Source organism: Camellia sinensis, chromosome 11 (genome assembly GCF_055761805.1).
Source record: "Camellia sinensis isolate YWXY chromosome 11, ASM5576180v1, whole genome shotgun sequence".
In the NCBI taxonomy this organism is placed as follows: Eukaryota; Viridiplantae; Streptophyta; class Magnoliopsida; order Ericales; family Theaceae; genus Camellia; species Camellia sinensis.
In genome coordinates this window covers 116,717,345-116,742,782 of record NC_138971.1, presented here as the reverse complement: position 1 = coordinate 116,742,782, position 25,438 = coordinate 116,717,345, and the positions used below count along the sequence as shown (strand labels likewise).

General features: G+C 38.9%; 1 pseudogene; it reads right to left on the bottom strand.

Moving 5' to 3' along the window:
• Nucleotides 1–20,115: 20,115 nt before the first annotated feature.
• LOC145802572 (putative mitochondrial protein AtMg00860 pseudogene) lies at nucleotides 20,116–20,703 on the bottom strand (annotated as a pseudogene).
• Nucleotides 20,704–25,438: the final 4,735 nt, after the last annotated feature.

Here is a 25,438-nt window from a genome sequence, read left to right as displayed (position 1 = left end):
GTTGCAGACCTGAGGGTTTGAGTTGTTGGCTCGAGCGAGCATTCTTTCGCTCGAGCGCACTTTTGAGTTTTTGGCTCGAGCGAGGACTTCTTGGCTCGAGCGAGAGTTTTCTGTGTCTGGTCGCTCGAGCGACAAAGTCTTCGCTCGAGCGAGCGTGTTTTATATCAGCGGACAGTAGCGTTTTGAACATCACTTTTTCACTTTCTTTTTTTGATCAAACCCTAGATCCGAGACCCTCTCTCTCTACACTTATATTCTCTCTAAGAATTGATCTCCCTAGAGTGTGAATCTAGCCTAGGGCTTTTGTTAAAAAGATAGAGGGCGTTGAGAGCTTTGTTTTAATCTGAAAAAGTTGGGATTTGGAACACGTTGATCTTCGAGTCTTCATCTCCTTTTTGGCTTAAACTTCGAGGTAGGGATATCCTACTCCTCTCTATGGATTTTGTCTTTAAATTTTAGTATTTTGAGATGTTGGGATTGGTTTGGTAATTTTGTGAAAGTTTGGGGCTTTTGTGTAATTTTACAAAAGTTGGGGTTTTATTCATAATAAACCTAGATGCATGTTTGGAATAGAGAAATGGAATAAATGTTAAATCATTGATGAAAATGGGACCTAAGGGTTGAAATGTTAATTATGGGAATTGACCTAATTACATTGTTTAATTAATTGGGATAATTAATTGTGAGGAATGAGGAAATGAAATGTTGATTGAATATCCATTGTGCATTTATTTTCTGTTTAGAAATAACTGGTTTGGGCTATCGGTGGAGGATAGTCGTGATTGTTGTAGACAATGCATGATGATTAGGAAAACTGAAACTAATCATTGAAGTGTGTCATGGAACTTGACGGTTGATAGAATACATTAACTATATGTATTGAGTGATTGTATATAGAACCATTGTGTTTGTATACGTTATGTGTAGAGGAGGAGATGGGGGATGTACTCCGCGGTTTAGGGGAAGATAGGGGATGTACCTCTAAACCGGATAGTGTTGGGAGAAGATAGGGGATGAACTCCGTAGATACAGCTCATATGCTTGTCTAAAGAAGTGAAGATAGAGCTTATATGCTTATCTTTGTGATGTGTGGATATAGCTTTTATGCTTATCTGTGGATATTGTGGTTATACATATCTGTTGTAGAATGTGGATATAGCTTATATGCTTATCTGTGGATATTGTTGTTATACATATCTGTTGAGAATGTGGGTAGTGCTTATATGCCTATCCGTTAAAAAAGGGAAAATGAAAGGAAACTTGGACTCATAAGTCGTATGACATAAATATGTGATTTATGTGATTGTATCAGTGTTGGCCATCTATCAATTGCTAATATTTTAGTCATTGTTCATAGTTGGTTTAGTGTATTTCTACTGGGCTGTGGCTCACCCTATATGGGAATATCATTTTCAGGTGCAGGAAGCATGCCACCTCCAAGGACATAGCTTGGGAGACTAGAGGCGGACATAATGTAGTCGTTTTACTTTTTGATGTATTACATGTAAATGCAAGCCAAGGGCTTAATGTGTATGAGTTAATACTCTTTTGTTGTAACCAAGTGTTAACTTGGAAAGCTGTAAGCCTGTAGGGCATTTGCTTTTGTTGTTAACATGTAATACTTTTTGTAATGAAACTCTGATAAATGAAAGAATGTGGAACTTTTGAATATCAATGCATGTCTTATTTGTTGGTTTTAATGTTATTATTTTGAGGGCGTTACATAAAGTATGAATTTCTTGTCATTTTAGTCCCTCAAATTTTAAATTTTGAGCCCTCAAAATTGTCAAATTGAGCTAGGACCAAATTGACGCAAATTAACAACTTTGAGGACCAAAATGATAAAATTTAAAACTGGAAGGACTAAAATAGAAAGAAATGCATTCTTTAGGGACCAAAACTGTCTTTTATTCATATTTCTGTTAATAGACGTTAAACCTAGGACCAAATTAACTCAAATTGACAACTTTGATGATAAAAATGACAAAATTAAAACTTAAGGGACCAAAATGACAAAGAGTACATACTTTGAGGACTAAAATTATCTTTTATCCTATATATATATGATTTATTTGTTTGCCTGCTATCTATTTGTATAATAGTTACTACTAACTATATATTACTGGAAGCACATCGAAACACCATAACAATATGAATAAATAATAAAAAAATGTCAGACATGTGAGAAAAGTACGAAAACTAAGCAAGTAAAAAGGTTAACAAATTTTTTTTTTTTTGATGACCGGGTATTCGGACCAACTTACGCGTACCTTAACTAATTTTGAGACCGATACAAAGTGCCCCCTTCAGGTGAATAGGGCAAATTTCAGACAGAGTATAGAAATTATGTACACAACTTTTACAAACCACATTTAGAAATTAAAACTACAATGTCAATAAGTATATACATAAAAAGAAAATATGATGGAGAATGTAGCAACCATTATGGTTAGCTCTCCAACCTTTTCATATATATTGTACGACAAAATGTAAGAAAACCTTAGACTATTGCTCAAGTAGTCATGGAGAGGATACTTAAGTGTTAAAGTGAGTGAGGTTTCAAGTTCAGGTCTATGTAATAACGTTAACTTGCATTATAATCTAATGTACTAACCATTATTTTGTGTCCCCAAAAAAAAATTGAAACAAATTTTAAATCATTAAAATGTAATTATCTCTAATTTCAATGAAAAACATGTACCACTATCTAATTTTAATTCAAATTCAAATGGCAAAAAAAAAAAAAAAACAGATGAAAAAATTTAAAATTTCTAACTTCAATAAAGAACATGTACTATTATTTAATTTTAATTCAAATTCAAATGAGAAAGAAATTTAAAATCATTGACATGTAATTACCTTTAACTTTAATGAAGAACATGTACTACTATCAAATTTTAATTTAAATTCAAATGGCTAGAGCACAACATTCACATGCACTGCACGTACCCATTTACTAGTACTATTAAAATTATAATTATGTTATGAATGATGCGGTGTAAATATTACAAAATAATCAAAATGATGGCAAAAAATGATTTGATCCATTAAAACCTAAGAATTTTGGAGTGTTTGCAGAAATTCCTAGCTTCGATGTTAAGATTTGATTTGAACAATTCCAAAACGAGGTAGTTTCTGGTCAATTTAAACAGATTATCACATACAAAACCCAAAACTCAATCGAAATCCAGATTTAATAATGAATTTGGCTCTATATGTGGGTCAAATTGGTCGGGTTGGGTTGGTTTCTACTAGTGAATCGATTGTTTGTACAATCCTACTACTAGTAAAAGAGACCCGTGTAATGAATGCTCAACTATTATTGCAGTAAATTTGGGCTATAAAAGTATAATAATTTTCTAGCTGTTGGTAATTTTTTTTGAGGTGTCTAACATTTGTGATTATAAATTAATATTTTAACCTTGTTTTCAATACACTTTTTTACATCAATTTTAATATTAAGCAATACTCAAGAACACTCCTTTACATTTGCCTTTATATTATAGGTTTTAATAAGGGGGTGGGTTGTAGAACAGTTTTGGATTTGCTCTCCTTGTAGAACAAATCCCACATTACAAAGAAAAAGGTAACACTCTAATGTAACACTTTTCCCAATCCTTGGTGTACATTTCTCAAACGTAACACTAAAAAAAAAAAAAACTCCTTATTGTACATGTTAGGTCCCTTTGTGTTTCCAATTCCGCGAACAAACTTGTGTTTGAAAGTTGTATTTTTTCCTCTGTTTTTGGCTTTCCAGCTCGAGCGGTGAAAGCTGCGCTCGAGCAAAAAATTTACACTCTTAGTAGTTTGGCTTGTCTGGAAAAGTACTGAGTGTTGTGTTTTTACGCTCGAGCGAAATTTCTTGCGCTCGAGCATAGGTCCTTGTTTAGAAACACGCGTTTAAGTCCCATCGCTCGAGCGACAATTTCTGCGCTCGAGCGGTGATCGCGGATCTGTTTGCTATAAATCTACATTTCAATCAGAATTTAGGATACGGCTTTCGGATATTCTTTTTGGGGTTTTAGGGTTTTCTTCTGGAGGTTTTGTGCCATTTTTCTTTTGATTTCTTTGTGAGTTTATTCATGGATCAAAAGAGTTAAAATCAAAGGGTTGTTGGTTTGTTTTTGATCAATACAAGAGAAGTTCTTCTTTGGTGGATTCAGGAGATCCAAGCGTGGAGTATTTGAAGGAGTTCGAAGCTGTGCGTGGTCGTTGATTCGACATGGATGTTGTGGATTCAACATCAAGCTGATCAATTCCAAGACAAGGCAGTGGTGAAAGAGATACAGATTGTTGAAGACAAGTTGATTGAGTTTGGGTAATTTGTTTTGGTAAATTTGTATTCTTTCCTTGTTTCATAGTGGATTGATTAGTGGCATTTCACCCGTGATTTTTTAATCACAATTAGAGGTGCTCCAACTGTGGTTTTTACATGTAAAAATCAGTTATGTTGATTTATTGATTTTGAAGCAACAATCTAAATCTCTTTCGTACGTGCTAAATGATTTAGATTGTTAATTTTAATTGTTTCAGAATTGTTGCAATTAATTTTGTTCCGAATCACAAATCAGTTAGGTTTTTCAATTGGTATTAGAGCAGGTCACTCTTTGTTTTTATCAAAACTATAGGAGTGTGATTTTGTGTGCTTTAAGATATGGATTTAATTCGCGAAGGTAACTCGACCCATAGACCTTCGTTACTTGATGGTACCAACTATTCTTATTAGAAAGTTCATATGAGGGCGTTTTTAAAATCTATTGATGAGAAAGTTTGGCACTGTGTGATCTATGAGTGGAGTGAACCTGTTGTCACCGTTGGTGGTGTTGATATCCCCAAACCTCTTGATAAATGGGACATAATCGATTATCAAAATTCGAGTTGGAACAGTGAAGCTCCCAATTCCCTATTTTACCCGTCATACCTAAGGAGTTTCATCGCATTTGCACGTGTGAGGTAGCAAAAGGGACTTGGGACATTCTTGAAACTATTCACGAGGGTACTACTACTATTAAAAGATCAAAACTTCAACATCTCACCTCCTCTTTTGAAACTCTTTTTATGCGTGATGATGAGACGTTTGATGATTTTTATGCTAAACTTAGTGGCATCGTGAATTCCTGTTTCACACTCAGTGAAAAAATTCCTGAAGCTAAGGTTGTTGGAAAGATTTTAAGGTCTTTACCCCAGAGGTTCCAATCAAAAGTGACAGCTATTGAGGAGGCTCAGGATGTTGATAACCTCAAGCTTGATTAGTTGGTTGGAAACTCGCAGACTTATGAAGCCCACCAGATTTCTAAGAAAATACAAAAAGATAGTGTGGCTTTTACTGGTGCTCATGAGACTGTTAAGACCCTTGAGATTGAGTTTGATCTAGAGACCGAAATGACGGCTATGTTTACCAAACAATTCAAAAAAAAAATTAAAGAAAAAGAAGCCTAATTTCAAGGATTCTAGTTCAAAAGAGAAGGGTAATGAAGAATCCAAAACTTTTCCTCCAAAAGTTGTTCCAAAGACTGTGAAGGGGAAAGGTGTCAAGTGTTATGGATGTCAAGGGTTTGGTCAGATTGCTCTTGAATGTCCATCGAAAAAGAACCGAAAGAAAGTCTATACAGTGACTTGGGATGATGAAAGCGAGTCAGAGCAAGAACTTGAAGAAACTGAATCCGGTGAAGATGGAGATAGTACCTACATGGCATTCTAGTCTACCGTAACTCAACCTCCTCCAAAGCCTGTTCAGTTTGCTCAAGTCTGCACCATGCTCCTACCTTTGATGGGAGTGTAGACACTCCATTTTTACCGCTCGTAAAACTCAAGCGCTTTATCTTGTGCACTCGATGATGAAAGTTATATTGTGTATGATTCAAAGGAATCCAAGGTTGAGCTAGGAAACAGTCCCAAAACAGTCATATTTACCTAGTTTGTACCGCAGAGGTCCCTTTTTGTACATTGTAACACCCTACACTGAGCCTGAAGCAAAGGAACAAGGGAGCACATTGGGGCCCGGCCGTGCCCCATTGGGAGCCGACCGTGCCTTGTTAGCGAGAAACACTGTTCTAGGCGGGAGCCCGCTAGCTGTCTATTTTTGAAGATATTTTCGACCCATTTTGCTCAAATTCTATAAATACGAGCATATATCTATATTTTAAGGGTTAAACAATTTCCAAAGAGCCTATACACTCACTTAAGAGCTCCTTCTTCTTGTGCAAGCCATCTTTGAGCAAGCTTGCCATCTTTGAGTTATATCTCTACACCATATACACCCTCAAACCTTAACCTTGGAGCTTTGGTTGAGCCTTGAGAATCATAATTCAACCTTGAGAGTGTGCTAGGATTGAGTTTGATCAACAATCAAAGCTTACTCTCTTCAAGAGGTATAAGCTTGTCACCTTTGTTTTTGCTTTCATTTCAATCCATCTCTATCTATTTCTTGTGTTCTTGTGCTGTTTTGGATCCATTTCAAGTGTTGAAACTTGGGTTTGAATAGCTACCAAAGATAGTAAGGATTAACATCCTTACTTGCACCTAACTCCATAGCTCACACCCTTGTCTTTACACTCTTTTCTTTGAATTTTAAACTAATTTTTAGATTTTAAAAAAGGCTAAAAAACATGGTTTGAAGTCTCAAAAGTGGAGGGGTTAGCCACCTCTCCTTGTTCTTGCTTACTAGTTTGGTATCTCCTTGTTATTACCTATCTTTTTGTGCTCTTTCACACACTTGTAGCTACTGTTTTAGGGGTTGTTTAGGGTTGATTTATTTTATTTAATTCCTTTAGGCTTGGAATACTTCGCTTGTTGTGTTGTAAGTCCTCATGGCTTCGGTTGTTTAGGCCTTAGAAACCGAGCCATTTGAGTTGATAGTTTTCTTTGCTTGGCTTTCATGTCAAGAGTCTCACTCTAATAATCAATCTCGTGTAATAATTTTTGTGCCCTCCCTCTTTTCTTATTTTCTTTTGTTTGAGAGTTATCTCAAAAGATTGATGGTTATTTAAGGCATGGGAAAGAGACCTATGCTCAATGGCTTAACCTCTACGGAGGTTCATCGTCAAAGTGTAGTCTCTCTTTCATGCCAAGAATCGCCTCTCATTTGATGTTTCTTCTCACTTAGTGGACTTAACTATCACTTTGGACAAATGGACTAAAGAATGGAAAAGACTAACAAAATTGGCTTAAAATCAATGAAATCGACATAAACAAAAAGGGTTAGAATAGTTGGATTCGGCCAGACGTTATGCCGAATCCATCGTGTCAAGAATCGTCACATACTAATTCATGATGTTTTGATGAGTCTTGATACATGTCTACTTCCCTTTTTGAATTTCCATGATAGGAGGGAGGGGTGGTTGCATTCATTGCATTATTAATTTTTTGTCCAAACGTGCCCAAAATCATCAAGCAATCAACTTGCTATCATTGGCGGTTTCGGACTCGAATTCGTTCTTCTCTTGACTTCCCCATGACAAAGAAGAGAAGAATGGACAAATAGGGCCTAGAAAGGCTCTGTCTGCACTGTTCTCACCTTAGAGAACAAAATTATTTTTTGGCATGAAATTAGGGCACGACCGATTGTTTTTTGGACCCGGCCAGCACCCAATGTTTGGTAAACAGTGAATTCTGGCAGAAACAGAAGGCAGTGGCTGAGGGTGAAACTGAGCAAATCTGGGTAGATAGAGCAGTTTGTGGACACTGTGCATGCGATCATTGTGCCTCATTGTTGATTGTATTATTATTGTTGCAATTTCATTGTTGTAATTAATGTTATAAACATCCTTGTTGTAATACATTAGATAGATGGTTAAGTTAGAATTCATTCGGATATGTAATAGATAGTGAGCTATTCATTAATCATTCGGTTTTGTAATAGCTAGTTAATTTGGACACTTAGACACCCATTCGGACCCTCTTGCATGAGGCCAAATTGTAATAATATGTGTATGTCTTCCAACTCCCTTTTATTTCTCCGCTTATGATGGTAGCATAGAGCATCATATTTCTTTAGCATTTTTTCCATGACTTGCATCTACTCATGTTGCATACATAAGAGTTCAACTCATCATTCTAACCAATGTCAAGATTAAAATCTATGCTTGAATACATGCTTTATCCCATGTCTTGGATTGAATCAAATGCCATGCTAGTAGCTGAACTTGTTGTTTGCAAGATTGTATGTTTTGCATTATTTAGGAGCATGCATGTTTTCTAATTATTTTGCTTTGTTTGGCTTGCATTGGAGTACTAGGTGAGCACCTATTGCTTTAGTATGTTGCGTTGTGTGTGATTGTTGCCATGTTAAGCATATCTTCCATGAGGTTAGGTGCTTAAGTGGCATATCTGTTTGAATGCCTGTGGATGAAGGCTAATTGTTCAAATTGGAATAATTCGATGAATGTATATATGGTATCACTTTTTCAAATGGTGCATAGTCAAAATAATTTTCAAAACAAACATGAAATCAAAGCATTCCAATTTTTACAAATTAGTCTATACTTGTGTGCATCACATAGTAAATTAGCCTAATAATCGAAACAAGAGCATATAATGTAAATAATAATCACATTATGATTAGTAGAGGTCGATCTCTGATCAGGCGAGCGGGGGTGCTCAATTCATGACCTTCCCCTCTCGTACCTAAGTTCCCGAGCCGAGACACTTTGGTGATGACGGACACGTGGCCTTTGACATGAGTCATGGGTTTCCTAAATTTTCCAAAAATATTTAAGTGGTGACTTTGAAATCTGGCAAAGCAGTTCATTTTTGGTATTTTGATTCAAAATTGATTTTCCAAATGAACTGCCGGATTTGGACTCATTTGTGTTTATCTATTCCACATTGCACTTGTGGAATCAGATTCAGAACCACGGGAGTTCGAACTGTAGGGCTAGTCGTATCTGAAAGGAGCATGAAAAGCAAGCTACATGGTGTAATTACTTATTCTGAAAGATCAAAATGAGGACGTATCTTAGAGCTCATGACCCTAAAGGTTGGCGAGTAATTGAAGAGGATGTTGAAAGTGCTAACAATCCGAGCAATCAAAGGGTTCTGAATACCATCTGTGAAGCAATTTCAGAAGAAGAATAACAACAGATTGCTCACTGCAAAAAGGCCAAAGATGCAGGGGACATTCTTAGTAAAAATCCATGAAAGAGAAGCAAAAAAAAAATGATGAAACCTTGAAAGACAATGATGAGATTGATGGTGATGACCTACAACAAGCTTATGAAAAGCTTTACAATGAATCTCTGAACTTGTCCAAGATCAATGACAAACTCACTTTCAAGCTCAAAGCATGTGAAAGTGAGAATGTCACGCTAAAGGAAAAGATTGCAATAGCAAAAAAGGATGTCATAAAGATCTCCAATGACAGGCAAGACCTCTGTGGAAAACTTCTATCTTATGAGACCGAAAGGAATGAACTTCTAAACATCTATGCCACATATGAAGAGAAGATTGAAATCCTTGAGATATCACAAGCTTCTTTGGAAGAGCTAGTTGGTCAGAAAGAGGAAGAACTAAAAGATGCTAGAGCCACTATTGATATGTGAAACAAAGGGTCAAAGACACTGGAAGACATCATCGGGTCGCAACAGATGAGTTGTGACAAAAGTGAGATAGGCTATGGTCATGCAACATTTCAAAAGGGACATGCCTCTATATCACATGACATCAAGACTCAAGCAAAGGGAAAGCTTAGAGGTGATCCCTCTCTTCATCAACGTAAAGGGGGTAAGATCAAAAAAAGAGAGGTAAAACCTGTTTTTGTTTGTCATCATTGTGGTAGGTATGGCCACATTCGTTCTTATTGTTATGAGTAAGGTGTCTCAAAATATTAGAAATTCTAATACTTCATGGGTTAGGAGACAACCTTATATGTCTAGGCAGAACACCAAGACTCATAATGGTGTTCACAATGCTAAGACGTTTACCAAGACTGCCAGTCCTGCTTCTATTAAGACCAAAAAGATATGGGTGAGAAAGAGTGACTTAACTTGTTTTGTTGTTCACACTGCATTGAAAGCACGTAACTCACACATGTGGTATCTTGATAGTGGGTGCTCTTGTGATATGTCTGGTGACAAATCCTACTTCATATCTCTTGAAAAATATGAAGGAGGAATTGTTACTTTTGGAGATGGTGGCACTTCTAGAGTCATTGGTAAGGGCTCTATTCCTAAACTTGAAAATGTCTTACTTGTTGATGGCCTTAAAGCTAATCTTTTGAGCATTAGTCAAATGTGTGATTCCTATCATGAAGTATTATTTTCAAAAGATAAATGTGCAATTTTGAATAAGAAGGGAAATACTATCATGCATGGGGTTTGCACATCTGATAACTACTATGGGATTGTTGCCACAAATGATCTCACTTGCCACTCGGCCATGATAAGTAATCTTGACCTTTGGCATGAAAGATTAGGTCACATGAATCTCAAAGACCTAACTAAGATAGCCAACAAAAAGCTTGTGAGAGAAGTACCCAAAATGAGTAAGAATGTGGACCATGTCAACTTGGGAGGCACACTCGTGCTTCTCATAAAAAGGTGAACAACTTAACAACCAAACATCCTCTTGAACTTGTTCATATGGACCTTATGGGATCCACTCACACTAAAAGCATTGGAGGTAAAAGATACATTTTTTTTAACTGTTGACGATTACACTCGTTTTTCATGGGTAAATTTTTTAAGAGAAAAATCTGATACGTTTGATGTTTTTCAGTCCTTAGTCCTTAAAATCTAAAATGAATAGGGTGTGTCTATTGGGCGTATCATAAGAATCCTAACTAATCATGGTCGTGAATTTGTCTCGTTTTCAAATTTCTGTGATATGCATGGAATTAAGCATGAGTTTTCTGCACCCATTACTCCACAGCAAAATAGAGTCGTTGAGAGGAAAAACAGGGTAGTTCAAGAGATGGCTACGGTCAAGAAAGTTCCTCCTAAGTTCTGTGTTGAAGCCTTAAATACCACGATTTTTGTTGTGAATCGTGTGTATTTAAGGCCCATCACTTTACAAACTCCATATGAATTGTGGAAAGGGTTGAAACCTAATGTAAAATACTTCAAAACATTTGGGAGTAAATGTTTCATTTTCAAAGATAAAGAGCCTTGAGGAAAATTTGACTCCCAAAGTGATGAAGGTATTTTTCTAGGGTATTCAACCACTAGTAGAGCTTTTCGTGTCTATAACCTACGTACTTTATGTTTAATGGAATTGATTAGTATGGTTGTAGATGACACAGGTTCTCCTACTCCATCTATTCATGAGAAAGAAAATGGTGAGTCTCCAATCTTGGATACTGAACCACAAAGTCAAGGAGAAGCATAGGGTCAAGCCCAAGAAGATGAGCCAGCACTGGCTTCAATGGAAAGTCCTAGTCCAAAGAGTGCACGAAGAGACACCACCTCTGAAGCTCCAGTCACTACCAATCCAGAGTTAAAACGATTTGCAAGGGTAAAACTGAATCACCCGGCTCAACAAGTGATTACAAGTGTCTCAGACCGTATGAAAACTCGAAAACAAATTCGGGAAGAGGTATCTCATATGTGCTATGTTCGTAAATTGAACCTAGGGATGTAAAAGAGGCCTTACTAGATGATAGTTGGGTTAATACAATGCATGAAGAATTAGGTCAATTTGAACGTAACAAAGTTTGGACTCTGGTTCCCAAACCTAGAGACATGAATGTGATAGGTACCAAGTGGATCTTTAAAAATAAATCTGATGAGAATGGTACTCTGGTTAGACACAAAGCTAGGTTGGTTGCTTAAGGCTATACACAAGTAGAGGATGTTGACTATAATGAGATGTTTGCCCCTATTGCACGCCTCGAATCTATTCGTATTTTACTTGGTATTGTATGCTTTCTAGGGTTCAAATTGTTCCAAATGGATATGAAAAGTGCCTTTCTGAATGGGTACTTCAAAGAAGAAGCTTATGTTAAGCAACCAAAAGGGTTTGAGGACCCAAAATGTCCAAACCATGTCTACAAGTTAGACAAGGCGTTGTATGGGTTAAATCAAGCCCCTCGAGCTTGGTATGATAGACTTACTACCTTTCTTCTTGATGATGATTTTCGAAGGGTTAGTGTGGACAAGACTTTATTTGTGAAACATATTAAGTCTCATATACTTGTTGATCAGATTTATGTTGATGATATTGTGTTTGTATCCACTTCTGATTCTCTTGTGAAATATTTCTCGGATTGCATGACACATGAGTTCAAGATGAGCATGATAGGGGAGTTGTCTTATTTCTTGGGTCTTCAAATTAAATAGTCTCCTTTGGGTATGTTTGTCTCTCAAACCAAGTATGCCAAAAACCTTGTGTCTAAGTTCGGTTTAGAGTCAGCCAGACATGCATGCACTCTCATGAGCACTAGTCTTCACCTTTCCAAAGATTCCTCTAGTACTGATGTTGATCCTACCCTTTATAGAAGTATGATAGGGAGTCTTTTATACCTCATAGCCAGTCAACCTAACATTGCATTTAGTGTAGGTGTTTGTGCCCGTTACCAAGCATGTCCTAAAGAGTCTCATCTGCTTGCGGTCAAACGCATCATTAAGTATGTTAATGGGACATTGGGGTATGGGATTTGGTTCTCGACTGACACTATAGCCAAAATCATTGGTTTTTCTGATGCTGACTGGGCAAGGTGTGTTGATGATCGTAAGAGCACATCTAGAGGGTGTTTTTACCTTGGGAATAATTTGGTTGTCTGACATAGGAAAAAGAAAAATGCCATCTCTTTCGACCGCCGAGGCTGAGTACATTGTTGCAGGGGAGGTGTTGTGCACAAATGTTGTGGATGAAGCAAATGCTTCATGATTATGGTATAGACCAAGACACTCTCACCCTTTTCTATGATAATACAAGTGCCATTAACATCTTTAAAAATCCTGTCCAACACTCGCGCACCAAACATATTGACATTCGTCATCATTTCATTAGAGAGTTAGTTGAAGAGGGCCTTATAGTTCTTGAACATGTACCCACTGAGCATCAAAAAGCTAATATTTTTACAAAACCCCTTGATCTTCTTAGGTTTGAGTTCCTTAGAAAGACCTTGGGTGTGGTACTCAGTAACTAGAGTGTGTTCTGTTGCATCAGTGGGTGAAAGTGATTAGCTTTTTGTGTACTTGGATATTATAATCTCATTGTCATTGATTTGTGTCATCTTTGCTCTTAGACTTAAAGAACACTTCTCATGATGCTTGCAAGATTTCATTTATCTTTGTTCATAGCTCATTCGCTCATGCTCATTGAATTCATGATCTCATTCTGTACACATTCTTGAGATAAATTGTTGCAGGGGTTTCTGCATAAATGATCACTTCTCTCTATGGACTTCTAACATTGTCTCTTATACATTTTTAGAGGAATTGACCTATACTAGCATATCATGGGTGATGTTGAGTCTCTTAACCATCCACCATCTTGTTTCACTTCTACGATTTCTCTCTCACTTTTTTGAAGTCTGGGCATTAGGAAAAGGCTATCTCAGAGGCACCAACCAGGCCATCTTTATTGTTTCCATGCTTCTCTGGTTTGGTCTCCATACTCTTGAGTGTGAAAGCCACCAATGAATGCCCACAAGAAAGAAAAGTCAAAAATAAAAAAAAATAAAACTCATTGATTGAGGGGGAGCCTCCACTTTTACTCAACAAATACCCTTGATTTCTAGTGGTTTGAATTTTCTTAGTGATGTTTAGATATTCTTGCAGGAGGTCCAGCCATCCGATCACTACAAAGATTAACTCTACCTCTGTGGCCTCTCAAGGATCGCACACACACACACATTCATTATACGAGCTCCCATGTTTGTCTTTGAGTTGTGTATTCCTATGTAGCCTATGCTCATTGATCCATGTTTACCTGATTTCCTCATGATACGGTGTGCTCATCGCCTCTTGTTTCTGGTCCCACTTGATAGTGTGAGTTGTTTTTAACTGCTCAGAAGGGTGCATATTGAACTTGTTATTTTTTGTCTCTCACTCGAGCGTTAACTCTTGCGTTCGAGCGGTGATTTCACTTATCCAGTATTTTTGTAGAGGCACCAAACTTCTGGGAGCATGTTTTTTGCGCTCGAGTGCATGCATCTTAGCTCGAGTGAAGCCACGCACGTAAGTAATCGCGCTTGAGTAGTTAAGCCCACGCTCGAGCGGACTGCATTGCTTTAAAAACCCTCACTCATCGTATCAGGCTCATTCTTTTCCAAAAGCTCTCATTTCCTTTCTCTCCTCTAGGGTTTGCTCTCTTCTCGTGATGATTGTGCCTTGGATTGGTTTGTGCTTGCTTGTTTTTACTAGTGCTCTATTTTCTTCTCAGGTTTGTCTTGTTTGTTTTTCGTTTATTTTTTTTCCTTTTGGGTCTATCTATCTTTGTTTGGAAACATTGAGAGTGCTTTCTTCTCTTGCACATTTTCGTCAGTTTTGAGTCTTGGTTGTGGTCGTTTTATCTGTGTTCTTTTCTAGGGTGTCATTTCACACACTTCCACAATGGGTTTGTGTCTTTTGGATGTAGTTCTTGGTTTCTTATTGAACTTGTTTGATTGGAGTCCTTTTGTTGGTTCTGTTTGGTTTTTTTATGTTTTATCTTACTGCCTTATTCTTGTTTTGCATTGTGTCAAGGGTTTACTCTCATGTTTATGTCCTTGGTCTTGTCTGCCTATCTATGTTCCCCCTGATTGTTACATATGTTGTGTTTGGTTTTTGTTACTCATGCTTTTCACTCTTAGCAGTTTGTTATTATTGGATTTGTTACTAATATTTTTTGGTTCCTAATGGTTTTGGTCTTTGTTTTGGTTTGGGAGGGGGGGGGGGGGTTGTTTTTGTCTTGGTGGTTTTGGTTATGTCCTTGGGTTTAGCCATGTTCACATCCAAACGCCGAAAGTCTATGGCTAACCGCCCCAATTATAACTCTAACCATTTTCCATCCGCAAAAAAAGTCAAGTCCTTTAGGAAATTTTACACCTCTAGAACTATCCACCTAGAGCGTAATGTTTAGCCTAATACATTTGAGTCCATACCCATTTGGCCGGTGTTTGATCCATTGGGGGGTGACCTTGTCCTTTCCGTTTCCTGACGTCAAAACCTTTGTTATCTTTCTTCTCTTGCCTCGTTTATCCTATTTTGTTTTTCTTGGCTTGTCTCCCGGACAACAAGGGGGAGTAGATATTTTGTCAGTTAGTTAGATATTTTGATAGTTAGAAGTTTTTTTGCTACTAACACACACACTCAGGGTTTTTGGCATGGGTATTGGATTATGGGTTATATTGGAATAGATATGGATATATTTGGTTTATTTCTTTCTATTTATCTTACTATCCTATTTCCACAGTTTTGGTTTGTGTTTTGTTTAAACATGTGGTTTGTTTCTAAATTGGTTTGTCAACAGGTTGGTTTATAGTTTGTGTGTCATTTATTGTTGTGTCTAGTGCGTGTGTTTGTTAGGAAAAATGTTAGAAAGTTTTGTCCGGGAATTGACAAAAGGGCAGATTGTTAGGTCCCTTCGTGTTGCCAATTCCACGAACAAACTTGTGTTTGAAAGTTGTATTTTTTTCCCTCTATTTTTGGCTTTCCCGCTCGAGTGGTGAAAGCTGCGCTCGAGCGAAAAACTTACACTCTCAGTAGTTTGGCTTGTCTACAAAAGTACTGAGCATTGTGTTTTTACGCTCGAGCAAACTTTCCTGCGCTCGAGCGTAGGTCCTTGTTCAGAAACACATGTTTAAGTCCCACCGCTTGAGCGACAATTCATTCTCTCGAGCAGTGATTACGGATCTGTTTGCTATAAATCTGCATTTCAGTCAAAATTTAGGGTGTGACTTCCAGATATTCTTTTTGGGGTTTTAGGGTTTTCTTCTAGAGGTTTTGTGCCCTTTTTTCTTTGATTTCTTTGTGAGTTTATTTTTGTGATTTCTTTGTGAGTTTATTCATGGATCAAGAGAGTTGAACACTCCCATGATGTTCAAAATATTCTCTCTCGGTTCAGTGAACTAGACAACTTACAAAAATAAGGCCCCATGGGCATACAACATTACAAAACATAAAAAGTAGTATTGTTACAAAAGCATCAGAATGAACACATGACTATTTGAATCCTTGACTTCAATTAATTCCCAAAAGTTGATAAAGCCAGTGCTTGAATCAATCTTTCAATGAGACTGCCCTTCATCAATTCCTGAAAAATTAGATTAGGGTTGAGCTAGGTGCCCAGTAGGAATACATTTATCCATGTATTTAATCCTTTGAACAAGATAATGGCATCCATGAGATAAAATGTTCTAATAAGATTTGTTTTCATAAGAAATAGTCAGCAATGCACAAGGAAGTATTTTGAGATAATGTGATAAATACAACTCACATCCATCATGTACCGCAATTAAATATCCAGAAACATCATAAATAAACCACACTCCTCTCTACGTGAACCCAATCAATCATAGCCTTTACTTTTAAAGACAACCCCCACATTCGCCGGCTACTATACGGCGGGAGGTGGGCACCCTAAGAAAATCATCCGTTTTTTCACTTTCGTCGGCTACTATACGGCGGGATTGTGTGGACACCCAAAAATATTTTCCCCACATTCATCCAGCGATAAGCCTAGACAGGGCAATTGGGCACCTTTTTAAACTCCCTGCGCGAGTACCAACACAACACCATCTCTACTCTTCGCCGACACAAACACACAAGGACTCATGCATATCAACAATTTAAATCACATCTCAATTCCACATTTGAACATCAAGCATGACCATAGATAAACAACACATAAGATTCAAAGAATCATAGCATTCAACTCACCATCTCTCTCTAATTACATTAATGTCCACATTGTATTTCTTCATTATTTATCCATGTCTAAGATTCAAGAGGAAATTTCATCACACTAAGTAATCCCTATTAAATTAGAAACTTAGGGTTTTACCAAATTTGGGGTTTCTCATTCTTTGTCACCAATCTAATTTCTCAATCACATTTCTAGTCATTTTTTAATAGAAGAGATGAAAGATTTCTAACCATTGATAGATGGGAGAATAAAAAAAAAAATGAGGGATATGGGTTCAATATCACCAAACCTTCAATTAATTCACAAATCACATTAAATACCATAAATCCCTTAAAAAATGAAGACATACAAGGGTAAAAGTATCCCTACCTCAACTATAAAGCCGAATGTCCAAGCCCCTTCACGAATCTACCACAAACCCACAATCCAATCGGTTGAGAATGACCCTCTTCAAGTGCTCTCCGCCCCTAGTAAACGATTTTGGGTGAATCACAAGTGTATGAGAGGTATTGGATGGTAGAAAGTTAGGGTTTCAAAAAGGGAGAGAAAAGGAATGAAGAATAGGAAAGGTATTGTGTCCAAATGATCTAGAATCATTATATTTAAAAAGTTGAGATCGCGATCCTCACTTGAGCGAAGGATTTGTCGCTCGAGCGACCAGACACAACAATTGACCTCGCTCGAGCGCAAGAAGTTTCGCTCGAGCGCACAATTCAAATCTTTAAGTCCGCCACAAAAGTAGACGCACGCTCGAGCGCAAGAGTTCTTGCTTGAGCGAAGGAACGAATACACAAGCCTCGCTCAAGCGCCAGAAGGCTCGCTCGAGTGGAAACTGCGTCTGAGAAAGAAACCTAAAGACCCTCAAAACTCGCTTAAGCAAAAGAAATCTCGCTCGAGCGAAGAAGCAGATTTCACCAAGCTCGCTCGAGCGCAGGAAGCTTCGCTCGAGCGAAGGAGCAAAAATCTGGGAAGGAACTATTTGGACCAACTAACGGCCAACCAATCCCCAACACGCCTAACACAATTAAAAGCTCAGATTCAAGCATTAAAGGAGAAAAAACGGAACACGGATACAATATTAAATTGCGAACCCAAGTCCGGAATACGATGAAGGTCGGGCCCAAAAACTCGGATCGCCATAATCTTCCCCCCTAAAAGAATTTCGCCGCCGAAATTAATCATCGTCACTAACCTGATAAACATAAGGCAATCTCAACAAATGCAGATACGTACATTTTCATTTTCTATCATCTTCTTTGAACTATTCATCCCTGTTAACAATTCCAACCATAATTATCATACATATATACCTTTGCATAAACCAAGGTGCCAACAACAAGGAATAAGAGGAAATATAGCTTACTTTTAGCACCACAACTATTTGAATGAACACAAATACATTTACAATATCCAAGGTAGACATGATACCACCTTAACTCATGATCAAAACAAATGACATTAGGAATTTGTGGCTCAATGTACCAACGTCATTAATTACTTAAGAAAAGGAAGAAGTGTAATATATCACAAATTTGAGAATAATTCGGGATATTTCTCACGAACTTCGGTTTCTCGTTCCCACATTGCTTCCTCTACCCTGTGGTGACACCATAATACCTTGACTAGGAGAATTGTCTTACCTCTCAACACCTGTTCTCATGCATCCAGAATTTGGATTAGCTTCTGTTCGTAAGATACTTCCTCGTCTACTTTGATTTTTGTCCAGTCTAACACATGGGAGGGGTCAGGTTCATATTTACGGAGCATAGACACATGGAATACATTATGAACTCTTGAAAGCTGAGGAGGTAATGCAAGACGGTACGCCACCTCTCCAACCCGTTCGATGATATCAAAGGGGCTAATAAACCTTGGTGATAACTTCCCACTTCAGCCAAATCTCATCAAGCCCTTCCTGTGGGAGATTTTCAGAAATACATGATCGCCTATCTCAAAGGATAAGGGTCGTCTTCTCCTGTCTGCATAACTCTTTTGCCAACTTTGAGTGGTGATTAATCGTTTACGAATGAGGGTAATTTTCTCGGTGGTTTCACGAACTAGGTCCGGGCCCAACAAAAATGAATCTCCCACTTCAGTCCAACATACTGGCAATCTACACGGACGCCCAGATAACACCTCAAAAGGTGCCATTCCAATACTGGCTTGAAAACTATTGTTATACGCGAATTCCACCAGGGGTAAATGCTTCTCCCATGACCCTTTAAAATCTAGTGCACAGGCCCTCAACATATCTTCCAGAATTTGAATAACACGTTCGGATTGCCCATCAATTTGCGAGTGGTATGCTGTACTAAAGTTTAATTGAGTTCCCAAGGCACTTTGAAGACTCTACCACAATCTGGCCGTAAAGTGAGGGTCCCTGTCTGACACTATGCTGACTGGCACTCCATGGAGGCGAACAATCTCACAAACATAAAGTTCCGCTAAATATTCTACGTAGTCCCCCATACTCATGGCAAGAAAATGAGCCGACTTAGTAAGTATGTCGACAATCACCCACACTGCATCATTACTTCTCTGAGTGCTATGGAGGCTAGAAACAAAATCCATGTTGACGTATTCCCACTTCCATTCGGCAACTAAAAGGGGCTGCAATAATCCTGCCGATCTTCGATGTTTCGCCTTAACTTGTTGACATGTTAAACACTTGAAGACAAAAGAGGCTACATCTTTTTTCATGCCCCTCCACCAAAATTGGCAGCTTAGATCATGATACATTTTGGTGCCCCCGAGTGCACAACGAAACGAGAATGATGAAAGTCTTTCAAAACCTCATTTCTCATTGATTCAGGTACAAACAACCGGTCGAGATAACGAACACTAGAGTCCGCATAAACATTTAAACCCCTCTCTTCCTTTCCGAGATAAATCCTCTCTTTTATAGCTTCCACTTTTGGATCCCCTAATTGAGCTTCAATTACTTTTGCAACAAGAGTCGGTTGTGCGACAGTGGTAAAAATGGTAGCTTGTTCTGGAGACTCACCAAACTGTAAACCAAACTCGTTGACGTCCCCCATCATCTTCCACTCATTCATTGCTAGGTTGGCCATCATACTCGCCGACTTTCTACTCAAGGCATCCGCCACTACATTAGCTTTACTGGGGTGGTAGTGCATCTCAAAATCATAGTCTTCTAGGAATTCTATCCATCTCCGTTGACGTAAGTTTAAGTCTTTCTGAGAGAATAAATATTTGAGGCTTTTGTGGTCGGAGAAGACTTCAAATTTCTCACTGTAGAGGTAGTGTCTCCACAACTTCAAAGCAAAAACAATTGCTGCGAGTTCTAGATCATGTGTCGAGTAGTTTCTTTCATGGGTCTTCAATTGGCGCGAACCATATGCCACCACCTTTCCCTTTTGCATTAAAAACGCATCCCAATCCCTCTCTGGAAGCATCACAGTACACCGTATAACCTGACCCTCGTTCTGGAATGATGAGAATTGGAGCGGTGGTCAATTTAAACTTTAATTCTTGGAAGGAGTTCTCATATGCTTCATTCCAAACAAACTTCACTTCCTTGCGGGTCAACCTTATCAAGGGTGATGCTAAGGAAGAGAAATTCTTTGCAAACCAGTGGTCGTAACCAGCTAAACCCAGAAAGCAACGAATTTCCAAGGCATTCTTAGGCTGCTCCCATTCTAACACGGCTTCTATCTTTGATGAGTCCACCATAACCCCGTCTCCCGAAACTACGTGACCCAAGAACTTCACTTTTGAAAGCCAAAATTCGCACTTCTCATACTTTGCATATAACCGATGCTCCCTAAAAAGTTGCAAAACTGTACGAAGATGCTCTTCATGTTCTTTTTTGGAAGGCAAATAAATAAGAATATCATCTACGAAGACAACCACAAATTTATCAAGGAATTCCCGGAAGATCCTATTCATTAGATCCATGAACGTAGCTGGGGCATTGGTCAAACCAAAAGGCATAACCAAAAACTCATAATGACCATATCAAGTACGAAAGGCGGTTTTGGGAATATCTTCTTCCCTAACTCGAATTTGATGATAACCCGACCTTAAATCTATTTTGAAGAAACAACGAGAGCCCTTAAGTTGGTCAAAGAGGTCATCAATTCTAGGCAAGGGGTATTTGTTCTTAACCGTGGCTTGATTCAATTTACGATAATCTACACACAATCTCAAGGACCCATCCTTCTTCTTCGCAAACAAAGCTGAGGCTCCCCAAGGTGAAGTGCTAGGGCGTATAAAGTCCTTACTAAGTAAATCATGTAACTGTTCCTTCAATACCACCAATTCAGCTGGGGCAAATCTATATGGCGACAAGGAAATAGGTGTCGTAACCGGAAGCAAGTCTATGGTGAACTCTACCTCCCTATGAGGTGGCAACTCCATGAGATCTTCAGGAAAGACATCAAGGTAATCACATACTACCCTTGGGAATTCCTTCCGAATTACGTCACTACCATCCTCCCAAAGGGTTGCCAATAGAAAATTCATCTGCCCCCGGCCACGCTGGTAGTAAGAGAAGGGTAAGGACTCATCACACCTATCTCCCAAAAACGTAAAACAATCACCATTTGCAGTACACACGGTAACCCTCTCCCGATGACAATCTTTTATCGCTCAATATGTGCACAACCAATCCATTCCAAGACTAACATCAAAACCCACCATTTCCAATAATATAAAATTAAACGAGGAGTTGTCGACCAGCTACCTCAATAATACACCCCCGACATTCCCAGGTCAGAATGACCTTTCCCCCTACTGGTGACTCTACAGTAAGCGAAGCCGGCAGTTGTCTACTCTTTATCCCCAACAATGATGCAAAAGACATAGCAATAAATGAATGCGATGCTCCAGTGTCAATCAACACCTTAGCCCAAGTATTGAAAACAAGAAATGTACCTCTCACCACCGATGGCCCCGTAGCTGGCTCGGAGGTAGTGACATCATATACCCTACCTTGTGACCTCTGATCCCCCATGTCACTTCTCGAAACATAAGCTTGTGGTGTAGATTGAGCAGATGTGGCTCCTTGAGCTGCCCTGGGTGCTTGCCCTGTTTGAGTTGACTGATATGAGTGCCTCTGCCCTTGACCCATCTGTAAACCTCCAGACTGCCTAGATGCCACCACTTCCGAAACCCCAGTCTTTTGTGGACAAAACTTCTTCAAATGCCCAGGCTGTCCACATTAATAACAAGATTGTGGCTAGCTCCTATTTTGAGACTGACCCTGTGGCCGCACCGTCTGAGACTGTGCTCCACTCTTCTGCCCACACTCCGCTGCCTTGTGACCAATTGGCCACACCTATAACATGCACCAGTAACTCGGGGCATGTTTCCAAAACTCCCACCCGACACATAACTTAAAGATTTGGCTTGTTGTGGAGATGATTGCCAAGATGATGACGAACCCCTGGACCTCTTGGAAGAACCCGTGTCACTCCTGGTATCAGACTGTCCTGATCTCTTAGACTTTTTCCTTGCCTCTTCGGCTTCCACAGTGATCTCTACATGAGCTGCCGCTTCAACTAAACAGTCATAGTCACGGATCATGTTCCCAACCACCTTCATCAAAATCTTCAGCCTGAACCTTTTCTCAAATTCAAGGCATTTCCTCTCTTCAGTAGCCACCAATTCGGGTGCAAAACAAGATAAGCTAGTGAACTTAACCTCATATTCCGCCACTGGTGTATCTAGTTGCAATAATTGCTCAAACTACTTCCTCAATCACTTCCTAGCTGTGGGAGGGAGGAATTTGTCTTGGAAAGCTTGCACAAATGCTCCCCAAGTATGCTCAACCCTATGCTTGACGGATTTCCACCATTGCCCGGCCTCCCTCTTCAATTGGTAGGCTGCCAACGCCACTCGCAACTCATGCTCCTGGATGTCTAGGATCTCGAAAGACTTGACTATCTGCTCCAACCACTCATCAGCTTTCATTAGGCCGGGCTCACCACTGTACTCGGCCGGATTAGAACAAAAGAACTCTTTTTTTCAAAAAGGAAGCTCTTGTTTCCCCCTCAATGGACCTAGCCGCTTGTTCGGCTCTCAATATTTCCATGGACTCCCGTAGAGCCCCTGTCATCTCCCTCGCCAAAGCCCCCATAGCTTCTGGGGCTGGTGGAATAGGTATGTTGTTTTGACCCACTCCTTCCTCTTGCGGAGGGATCTCAGGTTGAACGGGAATATTCCTGCCACCCCGATAAGGTCTACCTCGAGGCCTCGCACGCCCAGACATCTATATAAAAAAAACAAGGTTAAATTCAATAACGAGTTTCCGCACCTAAGTGCTCTACGTTCACTTCCCGTGCAACCCTCATGCAGTTATACATCAATCAATTCAAACAAATACTCAATATTCACATAGAAACATACACGAGTCATCCTCCCTAGATGTTAGCTAAATCCATGACAATCAAGGACCTCCAAGTGGAAAGCATAGTGATCAAGTGCACTTTCAATAGGATTTCGATAAATGCAACGGACCTAACCACATCCTAGGAGCCTAACCCCACATCCTTATAGTCACATAAAAACACATAGCACACAATATATCCTAAGCATTCCATCTTAACCTAAGGACCCAATTGTGTTCTACGTCACTTCCCACGAACCCAAAGTATTCGAGCCTATGGCTCTGACACCAACTTGTAACGCCCTAAAGAAACAAATAATAACATACACTAATACCATATTCATGAACACCCACAAGGTTATCTTTCTCATTGAACAAAGAGTTGACCGTTTACATTACATACATTACACTCCCATGATGTTCAAAATATTCTCTCTCGGTTCAGTGAACTAGACAACTTACAAAAATAAGGCCCCATGGGCATACAACATTACAAAACATAAAAAGTAGTATTGTTACAAAAGCATCAGAATGAACACATGACTATTTGAATCCTTGACTTCAATTAATTCCCAAAAGTTGATAAAGCCAGTAATCTTTCAATGAGACTGCCCTTCATCAATTCCTGAAAAATTAGATTAGGGTTGAGTTAGGTGCCCAGTAGGAATACATTTATCCATGTATTTAATCCTTTGAACAAGATAATGGCATCCATGAGATAAAATGTTCTAATAAGATTTGTTTTCATAAGAAACAGTCAGCAATGCACAAGGAAGTATTTTGAGATAATGTGATAAATACAACTCACATCCATCATGTACTGCAATTAAATATCCAGAAACGTGAGAAATAAACCACACTCCTCTCTACATGAACCCAATCAATCACAACCTTTACTTTTAAAGACAACCCCCACATTCGCCAGCTACTATACGGCGGGAGGTGGGCACCCTAAGAAAATCATCCGTTTTTTCACTTCCACCGGCTACTATACGACGGGACTGTGTGGACACCCAAAAATATTTTCCCCACATTCATCCAGCGATAAGCCTAGACAGGGCAATTGGGCACCTTTTTAAACTCCCCGCGCGAGTACCAACACAACACCATCTCTACTCTTCACCGACACAAACACACAAAGACTCATGCATATCAACAATTTAAATCACATCTCAATCCCACATTTGAACATCAACCATGACCATAGATAAACAACACATAAGATTTAAAGAATCATAGCATTCAACTCACCATCTCTCTCTAATCACATTAATGTCTACATTGTATTTCTTCATTATTTATCCATGTCTAAGATTCAAGAGGAAATTTCATCACACTAAGTAATCCCTATTAAATTAGAAACTTAGGGTTTTACCAAATTTGGGGTTTCTCATTCTTTGTCACCAATCTAATTTCTCAATCACATTTCTAGTCATTTTTTAAAAGAAGATATGAAAGATTTCTAACCATTGATAGATGAGAGAATAAAAAAAAATGAGGGATATGGGTTCAATATCACCAAACCTTCAATTAGTTCACAAATCACATTAAATACCACAAATCCCTTAAAAAATGAAGACATACAAGGGTAAAAGTATCCCTACCTCAACTATAAAGCCAAATGTCCAAGCCCCTTCACGAATCTACCACAAACCCACAATCCAATCAGTTGAGAATGACCCTCTTCAAGTGCTCTCCGCCCCTAGCAAACGATTTTGGGTGAATCACAAGTGTATGAGAGGTATTGGATGGTAGAAAGTTAGGGTTTCAAAAAGGGAGAGAAAAGGAATGAAGAATAGGAAAGGTATTGTGTCCAAATGATCTAGAATCGTTATATTTAAAAAGTTGAGATCGCGATCCTCGCTCAAGCGAAGGATTTGTCGCTCGAGTGACCAGACACAACAATTGACCTCACTCAAGCGCAAGAAGTTTCGCTTGAGCGCACAATTCAAAGCTTTAAGTCTACCACAAAAGTAGACGCACACTTGAGCGCAAGAGTTCTTGCTCAAGCGAAGGAAAGAATACACAAGTCTCGCTCAAGTGCCAGAAGGCTCGCTCGAGCGGAAACTGCGTTTGAGAAAGAAACCTGAAGACCCTCAAAACTCGCTCGAGTGAAAGAAATCTCGCTCGAGCGAAGAAGCAGATTTCACCAAGCTCGCTCGAGCGCAAAAAGCTTCGCTCGAGCGCAAGAGCAAAAATCTGGGAAGGAACTATTTGGACCAACTAAAGGCCAACCAATCCCAAACACACCTAACACAATTAAAAGCTCAAATTCAAGCGTTAAAGGAGAAAAAACGGAACACA